The sequence below is a fragment of the Monodelphis domestica genome, chromosome 1, assembly GCF_027887165.1.
Source record: "Monodelphis domestica isolate mMonDom1 chromosome 1, mMonDom1.pri, whole genome shotgun sequence".
Taxonomy (NCBI): Eukaryota; Metazoa; Chordata; class Mammalia; order Didelphimorphia; family Didelphidae; genus Monodelphis; species Monodelphis domestica.
Window position 1 is genome coordinate 327,105,455 of NC_077227.1, and position 13,151 is coordinate 327,118,605.

Below are 13,151 nucleotides of genomic sequence, written 5' to 3' on the forward strand. Positions count from 1 at the left end.
GCCGAAGTGAAAGGCTAGCGTGGCGTCGTTTCAGCCCACCCCCCTTCTCGCACCCTTTCCCCCCTTTCCATCTTTCCCCCTTAATAGCTTGCTTCTGTTCTTCCGAATTCAGGTGAGGGGCCATGGGAATAATGGTGGTGTGGTCTCTTTGTCTTTTGTGTGTTGTCGGGGAGTGGGGATGGAGGGGAGCCACTCCACTGGCTTTTTTTCTTTCTACTCCTCCCTCCCTAAATTAAAAAGAAAGTAAGGTGGAATTGGAGGAGAGGAGCCTGCATTTCTGGAGGGAAATTCCGATGCTAGGATTTTAAAACACTCAAGGACAAAAGTGTTTCCCCAATTGTGTGGGGATTGAACTCTCCAAAAGAATTTGACAAAAGGCACTGTGGAATTACAGGGAATTAATGTCAGTTTCTACCCCACACCCCACACTTCAGTTCTTATTTCTCTTACAATCACCCCCCAAAAAAAGAGAATTTGTATGCAAATGGTCACCTTGCTAGGAGTCTCTTTATATTTTTGCTTCTTAAAGATCTGTCTCAAATTGTTGTTTTTAAAGGACTCAAATAGGTCCTTAAAGACCCAGAGAAACAGTGGTTGTCTGCCTCCTCTAGCTCTGAATGTGTCTACCACAAAGCTCTTAATTTCTTGTTCAAACATTTCTCCAAAGCTGTTACTCAGGAAATAAAAATGTATGCTGTTTGCCTATAGAAGATTAAAAGTTTACCTTCACTGTGACAGCTTTTCTAGGCTGGGGTTAGAACCATGTCTCTATTTTCTTTTATTGAGAAACAGGTCTGAACCAAACAGAATGGATTTGCTTTTTTTTTTTTTTAAGGTGTGTGGGGAACCTAGGTAGTTAAAAAAAAACTAGGTATATGATTCAGACAAGAAGCAATATCTTCCCATGCTTTTATGCTTGTAAGTCTGAGTATGCATAAATAAAAAGCATTTTCATCCATTGAGATAGAATTGACAGAAAAGAAATTATTTATCAAAGTGGAACTTTTGGTGATCTGTAGAGAAATTTAAAGATCAATATTTCTTGGTGCCTTTTTTTAAAGGCTATCAAAAAAAAAAAGTAATTTCAGCACAGGAAGCCTCCAAATGTTTATGTGGGCCCGAAGAAGGTTTTCACATCTTCTTCTGGCTGTATGGATTCCCTAGGGTTTCATTTATAACAATCTAACAAGATAGAATCTGCCTTTGAATATCTGTAAATATGGCTAAAAATCACAAAAATCTGCTCGTAATTGTTCAAAACTAAAAGGCAAAATCTAGTATTTGATTTATGTTTATGTTACAGCATTTCTTTACAGAAAGGGAGATAAAGTGATTTTTTTTTTTCTTAAGGAGCTCTGTTTCTAGACTTTAACATTTAGAGGGATGAGCATTTTTAGATTTTTGGAGACAATGGGAGGGAGGAATCCAATTGTTCACATTTTTGCTTGAAAGACAGGTATTCTGCACCTTGTTGATTTAATGGATATTATGTTGATGCTGAAGCCAACTTGCCATATCTGGTTTCTTTATTTTGATTGATCCAACAGTGATAAAAAAAAATTTTTTTAACTACTCATAATTGTTCCCTCTAGATTTGGGTTAAGGCATGCTGAAGAACAGGGTAAGGTTGTTTTTTGGATCTGTTTGGGACCTATTTGGGGAAAAAAAATAAGGGAGCCAACAGAGCTGTAGATTCATTTATGCAAGGACAGACTTTAGTTTCTGGTTAAGAGAAGCGTCTGCAAATGTCGAATAGATTCTCTTAGGGAGGTAGGGTGATTATGATGAACTCAAGAGTCAGAAAGTCAATTCAGGATTACTTTGCTTCATGTGCCAGAAAAGTTGTGGGCAAATCAGATTTTTGTCAACTAAACTGCATTGAAATGCACTTAAGAGATTCACTCTTTAAAGAAAACATGAATAGAATCTTTTTTTGGGGGGGGGCCTGGTGAAGAATCCTTGAGACTGAAACTTGGATTTTATGTATGGACCTTCCTGAAAAAGAGATACTTCCCTTTATCAAAAGACAGTACTTGTACTCTAGTGTGAATTATACAGGTGGGGAAGGAAGAAGTTGGGAGAGGGAGCAGACACAGTAGAAATAGAAATATTAAAGCCAGTGGACAGCTGTGGACTCTGGTCTCCTCTGTTGTGTTATTATGATAGAAGCTAGCCTAAGGCAAGCAACTTTGTCTTCCTCCACCCAGTTTCTTCATCTACAAAGTAGGGGACCTGAGTGTGTTTACCTCTAGTAACCACACAAATATGAAATAAGCCAGTCTGTCATAGTGAAGTGATTGCTCATTTGAAAAGCATCACATATAAATATATACTGTTATTGTATTCTTCAAACCAGGAAAGTGGGGGGGGGGGGGGGGCAGGGTGAGATGTAGTTTTCCAAGGTGAAAGGAATCATATTACTGCTTGTATGGAATGTCGCATCGAAATGCAAGCTGAATTAATTTTAAAACCACATATTTGGAGGAGTTGAAAGGACTTGGGTTTTCCAATATCTATGCTTTATAGAAACCTAAGCCACTGCACATACTAAGAGGAAATACTCTTTTCTCCTTTATAATAGGGCTTTTCCTCTTTTAGTTAAATTTCACTTACCTTAAAGGAATTGGAAAGAGTGAAATGCTGGAGTGGATGGAACATTAGATTTAGAGGAATCACTTCTCTGGCCCTCAGGTTCTTCCTCTGCAAAAAAGAGGTGATTGACCCTAGATCAGTGGTGTCAAACTCAAATAGGAAGAGGGGCCACTAACCTGTACATAAGGATCCCTGTGGGCTGCATATTGACTTAGAGAACCATAAATATTTATGTGTGTTTTAAAATTAATACATCAACACATTAAAATCATATAGGAACTACATTTTAATCTGGTTTGGTTCACACTTGGGAGTGGGCCGAGGGCTGAATTTTTGACACCTTTGGCCTAGATGACCTATGAGGTTCTCCCTTATATGAAAACAGGCTGGCATAAGGGAAAGAGCAAGGGCCCTATAGTCAGGGGACTTTGGGATTTAAATCTCTTCTGACACAACGTAGGATGTTATCCTACATGGAACTCAGTTTGCTTATTTGTAAAAGAAGGTAACTAGGATTAGTGGCTTTTGAATTCCCTTCCAGTTTAAATCTGTAATCACCATGTTTACCTAATATTAAAACAGGAGCTCATAGTTCCCTTTAAGGATACACAAAACATATCAGTAAGTTGGGTATTGCCATCAGAGAAACGCAGAATGCTTTACCAGTTATCATTATCAACGATGTTTTATTTTTACTCCTCCAAAAAATACTAAGCAGAGAAGCAAATTTTGTTTTTTTATTCCTTTTGTTGCTTGAAGAAAGACTTGTTGGAAAAAGGATTTGGGTTTATGATGGATAAATTCATTTTTCTATCTAAATATTTTAGTGTATGAGCCCTCTACAGTTTGTCTCCAAGCTACCTTTTCAGTCTTATTTCATATTACTCCTCTTCATGTAATCTGTAGGAACTATGTACTGTACTCTTTCTCTTTTTTTCCCTCTCTAAGCATCTCCCCAATATAAGCCTATTTCTATAGTCTAGTACAGGAGATATATGTTATGCAAAAGCTGGCACACTTGATTATTCCCAAAACTCAGAATTCTATCTCCTCTCACTTTTGCAGTGTCCCCCAGGTCTTAAATACCTCCTCACTTTTAAAATCTTCATCTTTTATGATTGGGGATGTAGACTAAACAATCACTCTATTGCAAATATTAATAATATGGAAATAGGTCTTGATCAATGACACATGTAAAACCAGTGAAATTGCTCCTTGGCTATGGGAGGGGGATGGAGGAGGGGAGGTAAAGAACATGAATTATGTAACCATGGAAAAATATTCTTAACTAATTAATTAATTAAACTTAATTTTAAAAAATCTTCATCTTTTTCAAGACTTTCAGCCAAAAAGCTATTCTCATTCTTTGAATTATCTCTCTCTTTCTCTCCTCTCTCTATATCTTTCTCTCTTCCCCAAAATAACTTTTTTTTAACTTCTCTATGCACATATTATTGGTTGGAACTCTTTAATTAAAAAAAAAAATCTTTGTATCTCTATGTGACACCCATGATATATGCTTGGTAACTGTTTCTCATGTTGAATTGAAGCAAAGCATATTCTGTAAGCTAGAGAAGGAACAGAGCCGAAAACTTAGAAAATTGTAGTGTTTTTTTTTCTTGGACCCACCCCTCAAACCCAACAGAAGCTGTTATTTTTCAGGGCTCAGGCACCACATCTGGCTAGTGTGAAAAAGACCTTTTGCAAGAGAAGTACTTAATGTAATGTTGAATCCCAGTGGCCTACCTTTAAGAGAAAAAAATGAAGGGCTATTCATTGAGACTGAGTCTGTAGACCATAAATGCTTTGATTCTTTTGCCGTACGTTTTATACATAGATTCAGTTAGAGTTGTTATGAAATAAGTCTGTTTTCTTAGCCAGTCTCTGTTCTTCTAGCAATATAAGTCTACTGTGACTAGAACCTCAGGTTGGAATTTAGATCTTTTTCTTTTTCTTCTCTTTCTCTTCTTCTCCAAGCCCCTCAGCTGTTTGTGTTTAGGAGGGGCCTGTTTCAAGTAAGGTACCCATATACCCGGTATCTATGGTGCCACTTTGTAGTTGCCTCTGTGGGCACGAAGCCAAAACACGTCTGCTGCTACTTAATTGAATATGGATCTAAGTAAATTTCACTTGTGAACATGTGACTAGCCAAGGAAAGCAAAGGAAGATTTCATCTTCCCCCATATTTGTGATTTGGGGGACTTACGACCTTCAACCTAACTTAGACAGACTTCTGATCAGGATGCCGGTACTGTACCTCCCCAAATCACGTGTCATAAAACACACATCCACACATACAGAGCAACCGAACTAAGGCAAAAGCATGTACCGCCCATGTAAATATTGTTTGTATGAACTGGGTCTTCTATCTTTTGTTAGTGGCAGCTTGGTAATTAACACCAGATTAGTGCAGCTTTCTTCTGACACGTGAATACATTTTGGGTTCGAAAATACTTGTGTTCACTAAAGCTGTGTGACCGAACGCTTCAAAATGTACCTGAATTTTTGATCTGTAGTATATTTTTTCTCCCTTGTTCCTGTCCACGTTTTCCCCAAATGTAAGCAGGTTTCTGCAGTCTAGTGCAGGAGAAACACGTTAAACACAGCTAAATAAATCATGTTTACTCTTGGCATTCTTGGTAGTGAAAAATCTGTTGGCTGTTTTTACTTCCTTATTTCTCAGCATTTGCTTCCTACCTGTTTTTGAGCACATGCCCAGAAATAGCAGTTTTGTCAAATGAGGGGATTATGCCAACCAGCCGGTCTCTCTGCCAAGGGAACTGCTGGATTGCAAAACAATGACGTTTTTTTAGTGACACTGATATATTTTTTTCCAAAGAAATTAGAATATAGAATAAGGGTATTACATGTGCTTTAAAGAAGACCCTGCAGGATGGGGACATGGAATGATGAGAACAAGACATTTCACAAGAGCAGACTTTGAATATTGTGGCCTCTTTTGTGTCACTTAAAAAAAAAAATTCTCCCCTATCCAGAGGGTTCTTCTTGTTTTAGAAAGGTAGGCTAGCAACACTGAGATAGAGAGGATCCCCCTTGGTGGCCTCTGCTGGCTGATTTTATGGGTCTTTGGTCTGAATGTGGATCTCCTAATACTCATATGAGTGAGAACAGGGTAAGTTCAGCATCAAGGCCTGCCTTCCCAGGAACCATGTTTGGGGTGATTTTGGATAATTTGGTTTTTGTTTTTGTTTTTAGTTTGCTCATTTAGTTTTCTGAGGTGTTGCAATATTGATTCTATTTTGAGGCTGAATTCAGCTCTCAATTGAGAGAGGTAGCTGACTTGTTCCGTACAGTCTATAGTCCAGTCCACAAGGTTTGTTTTCTTTTTAAAAATCATGTATAGGACATATACTGCTTTGCATCTGCAGGGCCTGCTAAACTGCCTTTCTATCTCCTACAACTTAATTCTCTCATGTGAGCCAGGTCTTCACAGCCACAGTTTCTGGAGTAAAAATATTCCTCGGCTATTGGAACTGCTTGAGGGTAGCTGTTTTTAAAACCTGTCTTAGGAACACAGATGAGACTCCAGCCCTACAGTGTGACTTCCATCGCTGTGGCAAGGAGGCAGTGAGTGGCTCCTTATCAGCGAAGCCTAGCACAGCTCTCAGAGTGAATCCATTTCTTTGCAGGCTTTGGGGCCCTTAGTTCCAGGCTTCGTTTTGTAGAAAGAAGAGGCCAAAAAAAAAAATTAAAGCAGAATCAAAGTCAGCGTGTTATGATTCCCTCACATTTCTAAGGGGAATACTCTGGAATAGGAATGATATTTCCATTGAGGTTTGCACCGCCAGTTGCTTTAATTACATTAAATAGTGGTGTAAACCTCAGCTGAATGTAAACGGACTTCAGCAGGAGTCGTTAGCATAACCATACTGAATCGCAAGGAATAATGTTACTAGTGTTAATGTGCTAACAATCTTTATTAAATTAATCCTGTGAAGTGTTAATTTTTACAAATTTTGTTGTGTGCACATTGCGAGTCACCAGTGTTTTGTGGAAAAGATTGAAAATGCATGGAGGTATTGTGAAAAAAGTGAGAGAAGGTTGCTTGCCTCCTGGCTGCATTAAAGGGAGTTGGGGGTTTTTGCAGTCACAGTCTACTCATGCTGAAAAGACGCTCATGATATGGATATTAAATGCCATCGAAATCCAGAAAACTAGGGTTAAAAGGACTACTTTGTTGAAAGTAATTACAGGTCTGTTCACTTTTTCTTTTTTTTTTTTAGTCAGTGACATTTCAATCTTGACTTGAGAAGTAAGAGGCCATAGAAAGATTTTGTTCCTGTGTGATATAAAACAGTGAGCCCCAGCTAGACTCTCCACACTTCCATCAAAAAAAACACTGGCATTTATTTTACTACAGTACAAAAGGTAAATTGATTATAATGCCCTGACGAAGGCAACTCTCTCTCTCTCTCTCTCTCTCTCTCTCTCTCTCTCTCTCTCTCTCTCTCTCTCTCTCTCTCTCTCTCTCTCTCTCCCTCCCTCTCCCCACCTCCATTTTTCTCTCTCCTCTCTCACCCTCCCTTTCTCTCTCTCCTCTCTCACCCTCCCTTTCTCTCTCATTCTCTTTCTCTCCTCTCTTTCTCACCCACCCTTTCTCTCTCATTCTCTCTCTCTTCCTCCTCTTGTCTGTCTCTATCTCTTCTCTCCTTTCTTCCCCTTTCTCTCTCTCTGCCTCTCTGTCTTTCTGCCTCTCATCATTTCTTTTTACTAACCAATGGCCCAGTATCTTTTTTGCCTTCTTGAAACCAAGTTCCTTTCTATTACTTCCATTACAAGAAACCCTGCCGGCCACCTTGATTGTGATTTCTTTTACTGCCCAGGTAGACTCAGAGGGCCTAGCCCAGTAAAGGCTTGATGACACTAGGTCCCTAAAATCGGCAACTCCGTCTGCACCTGAAATTTTTTATCTTTTCTTGGTTGTTTCATCCCTGAATTGTTGCAATAACCTCTGTGCCTAGGCATCCCTCCTCTTTTATATTCCTTTTATTGGGCTGTGCCAAATCATTTCCAGCTCCTCATTTTCCAAGATCCTCACTGTTCAAGCAACAACTTTTTTATTTATTTAATTACTTTTAAAACACACACATACACACACAGCTGAGGTTTGACAGTCTTCTCTGGGTCCTCAGAATGGTGGCATCTTTCCATTCATCCACTAGTTGACTTTTCTTTATCTTTCCTTGATGGCCCAAAGGTATAAATAGTAAGTGGCCAAATTAATTATTCCTTGGCACTCTATTATTTTGATAGCTCATAATCAAGGTGTAGCTTCTTATACTTCGTAGCATACAGAAAGCAGAATAGCTGACATCAATTTAGGGCTTTGAGGTTTATAAAGAACTTTAGATGCATTATTTAATTGGAGCCCCAAACTAATATTGTGAGGTTAAGGGTACTATAGATATTTTCATAATCATTTTATGATTATGGAAACCAAGATTCATAGAAGTAGTCCCAACTAATAAGCATAAGAGACAGAATTTGAACTCAAGTCTCTCCTGACTCTAGGTCGTTAGAGGTTCCCTACCTCCTTTCTGATTTTCTTCTAGTTAAGAACCAAAATGCACCCCTTGAAAAACCCATTTTTGTCATCGAATCAATCAGTCAGTCAGTATGGACAAAAGCCTCTTTCTCTATTTCATGTGGTGTCTTGTGACTTCAGACTTCAATTTAGGGTTTAATTGTGTCATGTTGACTAAATAGGGCTGTCTACATAACAGGGAAATTATTTTTTTTTTTAAATTAACATTCTCATGCCAAACTAGCCTTGTTTTCAGCTGGAAAGTGGAGGTAGCCTGGCCTCTGTGTTACTAGCCTAGTTTTCCTCCACTAAACTAATGAGTTTCACTGACTTGTCCTATTATCTCTGAATCTCACTCCATTTTGTAGGTTAAAAATTTCATTCAAATAAACTCAGTTAAAAATATGGTTATTACTACATATGTTATACTTTATAATATCCAGTGCTTTGATGTAAAATACACATCATAGACTGAAGAACTGTGACATACTCCTTCATTCAAGCAATAAGAAATTAGTGCAATTTCCTTAAAATTCACTGGAGAAAGGGCCCCATTGTGGTTCGTATAAGAAGAACGCTGTTCTGGGAAATAGAAGGTTGGGTTCTAAATTCTAGTTTTGATTGTAATTAGGTTGTGTGACCCAGGGCAAATGACTTCAATTTTCTAAATCTCATTTTCCTCGTTTGTAAAGTGAAACAAGACTGGACTAAGTGATCTCTTAAGGGCAATGGTTAGAAAGCTGGGTTTGGAGTCAGAAAGACATGAATTCAAATTCAGACTCAGACACTTCATAGGTATGTGACCCTGGGCAAGTTATTTTACCTCTGTCTGCCTCAGTTTCCTCCATTAAAAATAGGAATCATAATAGCGCCTCTCTCCCAGGGTCATTTATAAAGGGGTTAGCACATTGTCTAGCACATAATAAGTGCCTTCTGCCCTTCCTTCAAATGCAACTTGTTTTGAGCCTTACGCCCCTTCATCTACAACATTTGATGAGTCTTATGATGGGTACTGGGGAAATAGCTGTCATTTTTCTGATTTTTATTATATCAGTTGGTGTCTATACTGATCAGATTGTTACTATATCCTCTCTGTTTTTTTTTTTGTATGATTAGGTAATACTCTTAATCCTTAAAATTATTTATATTAAAATTATCTATATAAAATCTATATTTTATCTATATTTAAAAACGTATCTATAAAAATTAAAAAAGTCTGAATGAGATTTTTTTCCTTCCTTCATGGTTAAAGCAGTTTCACAGTCAGCCTCTTTTGAAGCCTCAGATGTGTTCTGTCCCCACTTCTGGGGCCCAGCTCACCTTACCTTAGCGTGGGCTCCTATTTCCCCGTCTATCCCTTGAGCTGTCACTAAACTCCGAGGCCTTACATTTTCAGGCAGGTGGGAGAATGGGTCTGGAGCATTTAAATTGTCTCTGTTTAGTCAGCTCTTGTGCCAGGGACTTCCCCGGGAGATGGGAAAATGCTCCCTTTTAGGGGTCCAGGTTGCCCCTGAAAGGAAATGATCTTCATTTTCCTTTGAGGTCTGAAAGGTCTGACAGACAGATTTGAGAGTGCTGGCACCTCTGGTCGCTGATCAGTTCCCTGGATTGGAAAGCCCCCTCAGCTTAAGCTGCGCCCCCAAACACAGGCCTCTCTGATGCCTGAACCCTCTCCCTGATTTTAATTCTCTTCCCCACTGTCAGCCTGAAGAAATGCAGATTTTTATGATGTCAACTAACTGTATTCTTTGGATGACCTAGAAAAAGAGGACGGAGCATGCCGTGTAGGCTCCAGAGATTTTTGTACTGCTTGTGTCTTTAAAAACCTGGGGACAGCTATCCTGAGAACCGGTGTCTATTGAAGCCCAGCAACAGGGTGCACTAGTGAGCCTTTCATTTCAAGAGGCAGAAAGAAGCCTTAATTCGCTTTCCTTGTCAGGCCCCCAATAGCGGAAATAAAAAACGTTCTTGTATGGTATTATCATATTGCACACGTCTGAGTTTGCCCTCTTGGAGATGCATTAAATGTGCAGTGTGTTAGAAAAGCATAAATGTTTCAAAACGTGATTCATTTGGACAGATTTAGGAAATAAGAAAGAAGAGATTTGGGAGAGAGTCTCCTGATGGTAACTAACCCTGGGAAAAGCTCAGTTCCAAATCCCAGGGCCTGGGGGGGGGGGGGGGAGGGTCGTCTCCCAAGTACTAGAGAAAACTCCTGGGCATGACCAGCTGCCAAATCTTTGACTTGGTCAAGTAGCTGATGTTTAAAAATGTCGTTTTAAGAGTTTTTGGACCTAGGAGTCGGAAGGTTAGGGTTCTAATCCTGGCTCTCTCAATAACTCCCTGTGCAATGTTTGACCATCTCTAAGCCTCAGTTTTCTGTTCTTTAAAATGGGGACAATGACCAATGCTGTGTCTACCATACAGGATCATACAGTGAAAAATCATGTCCTCAAAAGCATTTTTAAAAATGCTTTAAGGGGAAGAGAAAGGGAGTTGGGAATAATAGGGACCATGGCCATTTGGGACAGCATAATGACCCCCCATATCCAGGGTAGTGCATAATTTAAGATTTAAGTACTTTTTCAACTAAAAACTCTATGAGAGGGGGCAGCTGGGTAGCTCAGTGGATTGAGAGCCAGACCTAGAGATGGGAGGTCCTGAGTTCAAATGTGGCCTCAGATACTTCCCAGCTGTGTGACCTTGGGCAAGTCACTTGACCCCCATTGCCTAGCCCTTACCACTCTTCTGCCTTGGAACCAATACACAGGATTGATTCCAAAACAGAAGGTAAGGGTTTAAAAAAAATGGTTCAGCACCAGCCACATGCAAAGCATTATTGTTAATAATAATAATGTTTATTATGATATCGATAATAAGATTTGTTTTGTAGAATAAAGATCATGATGATAATAACCTGATCTCTAGCCCAGAAAATTACCCCTCTTCATGGTAAGAGAAAATACTTCCTCGCTAAAGAACGACAGCTTCAAGTGCCTACAGAGATGCCTTTTTAGTGGTCCCTCACCTCTTCCTGCTCACCAAACAGTAAGGACTGGCATCCATGTAAGTCACTCAGGTGAACTTAGGAGCCCTATCAGATAATTTTCCAAAGGAGCCTATAGTGAACCCATCCTGGTGGACTGAGACACTTGCTGTCGTTTCCTTTAATGGACAGATACCATACCTTTTGCAAATCGTTATGACTCCATTTTTAACGGGGTTTAAAAATATGTTTTCATATCTAAAACATGAGCCCAAAGGAAATCTTTGCAGTCAGCTATGTAAATCTCTTGCGGCCCATCTAATTTTTTTCATCGCTACCTTTACAAGAAACATACACTGAGCACCCCCCCACCCCCACCCCACCAAAACACAACAAGGAAGCAATACTAATTCTGACATGAACACACAGATGTTTAACAGCACTCAGGAAGTGTAAAGTTCAGTTCACCATCTTCTCTCATTTTGTAGCTCTGAGACTGTAACAACGGAGATTATCGAATACAACTTCTGAGGCCCAGAACTGTACAGAGATGTGGTGAGACGTGTTGGAAAGAGAGATAGAAGGGCCGAATTAAAGGATATATTCCCATTTGTACCTTCTAGGGGGAGGCAGGCAAGGATTGAGGACTTTTTAGGAGCCTTTCAGGATGGGTCTACAATAGCATCTAGCCTATTTCTGTCTGCCTTAACCAGTTCCACTCTATCTTCATGGAATGTTTATGGCTTTAAAAATTCTTTGATCATTCACTCATCAAATATTTAAATACCTACTAGGTGTACAACTCAGTACTTGGCCTTGGGGTTACACATATACATACTGCATATGAATTATATTCATATCCTTGTTCTTATTTCCTTTTTTTATTAGCATCTTGGTTTTTTTTTTAAAACACCCAAATAATGGGAAAACAAGGGTCACTCTATGCTGGCACCCAGAGCCATGGTGTTAATTAAAAATAAGAACATTAAAAGAGATGAAGCGATGGTTTCACAGTGAAGGTAAAGGGTTGTGTATATTTAAGGAGTCAAGTATGTCTGCATAGCTCAGATTTCAGCAACAAAGGAGGCAAATGAGGCATCCTCCCTCCCTTCCCCAAGAAGAGAGAAAAAAAGGCAAATGATTTGAAGGGCTGGGTCTTGTCTGGGAAGGAGGTACCCAGTGCCTGTCTTATTTTAAGGTAACACTCAACTTTTTTTTTCCACATAGGAAATTGCCAAAATGGATGTCATCAGCTGCTAATTAGATGTATTTTAACTACAGGATCATTTTACCAGCTAATACTGTTATTATGTGCTTCAATGTGAATCCTTAGTGGAGCTATTAAAATAGGAAAGTGTGAACTTATCAGACATTTACTGAAGGATCCTGGGTTGTTAAAAGTACTTTTCTAGAACTAAAAGAGGAACTTAACAGCCTCCTCCTCCCCTTTTCCACCTGGAGAAGGATGAATCACTTGAATCAACCCTACAAACCCTTTAGGACTTGGTCATCTGGGGTATTTCTCTTCTTTCTTTCCCTCCCACCCCAGATTTCTAACCTCATTATTATGCAACCCCTTTTGCTTTTACAGTTTTCTTCTTATCTTTCTCGACTGAGGTCAAAGCCAAATATAATGGGGGCATGTAAGATGCTATAAGCATCGAGGTACTTGGGGCTAGGCCTAAGTGCTGGCATGGTCATATAGTTTCTCTGTCCTCAGAAAAAGTTTTGTTTTCAAAGTATCTGTAATTCATTTCTAGGCTGATGGTTTTTTCAGACCAGCTGAAGGCTGCTAGTATCTTAGTTCTTATACTGGGGATAGAATGAAATCTTCAGTGCCAAGCTAGTGGCCAGTTAGATGGAAAATAGAGTAAGAAGAAGTTAAGGTTGAGATTCAAAGCTTTTCAGTCATCTGTCTGTCTGTCTATCTATCTATCTATCTATCTATCTATCTATCTATCTATCTATCTGTCTGTCTGTCTGTCTATCTATCTATCTATCTATCTATCTATCTATCTATCTATCTAT

General features: G+C 39.2%; 1 protein-coding gene across 4 annotated transcripts in view; it reads left to right on the forward strand.

Moving 5' to 3' along the window:
- BCL11B (BCL11 transcription factor B) overlaps nt 1-13,151 on the forward strand; it is a 140,877-nt gene that overhangs the window by 32,265 nt on the left and 95,461 nt on the right. The window lies entirely within an intron of this gene.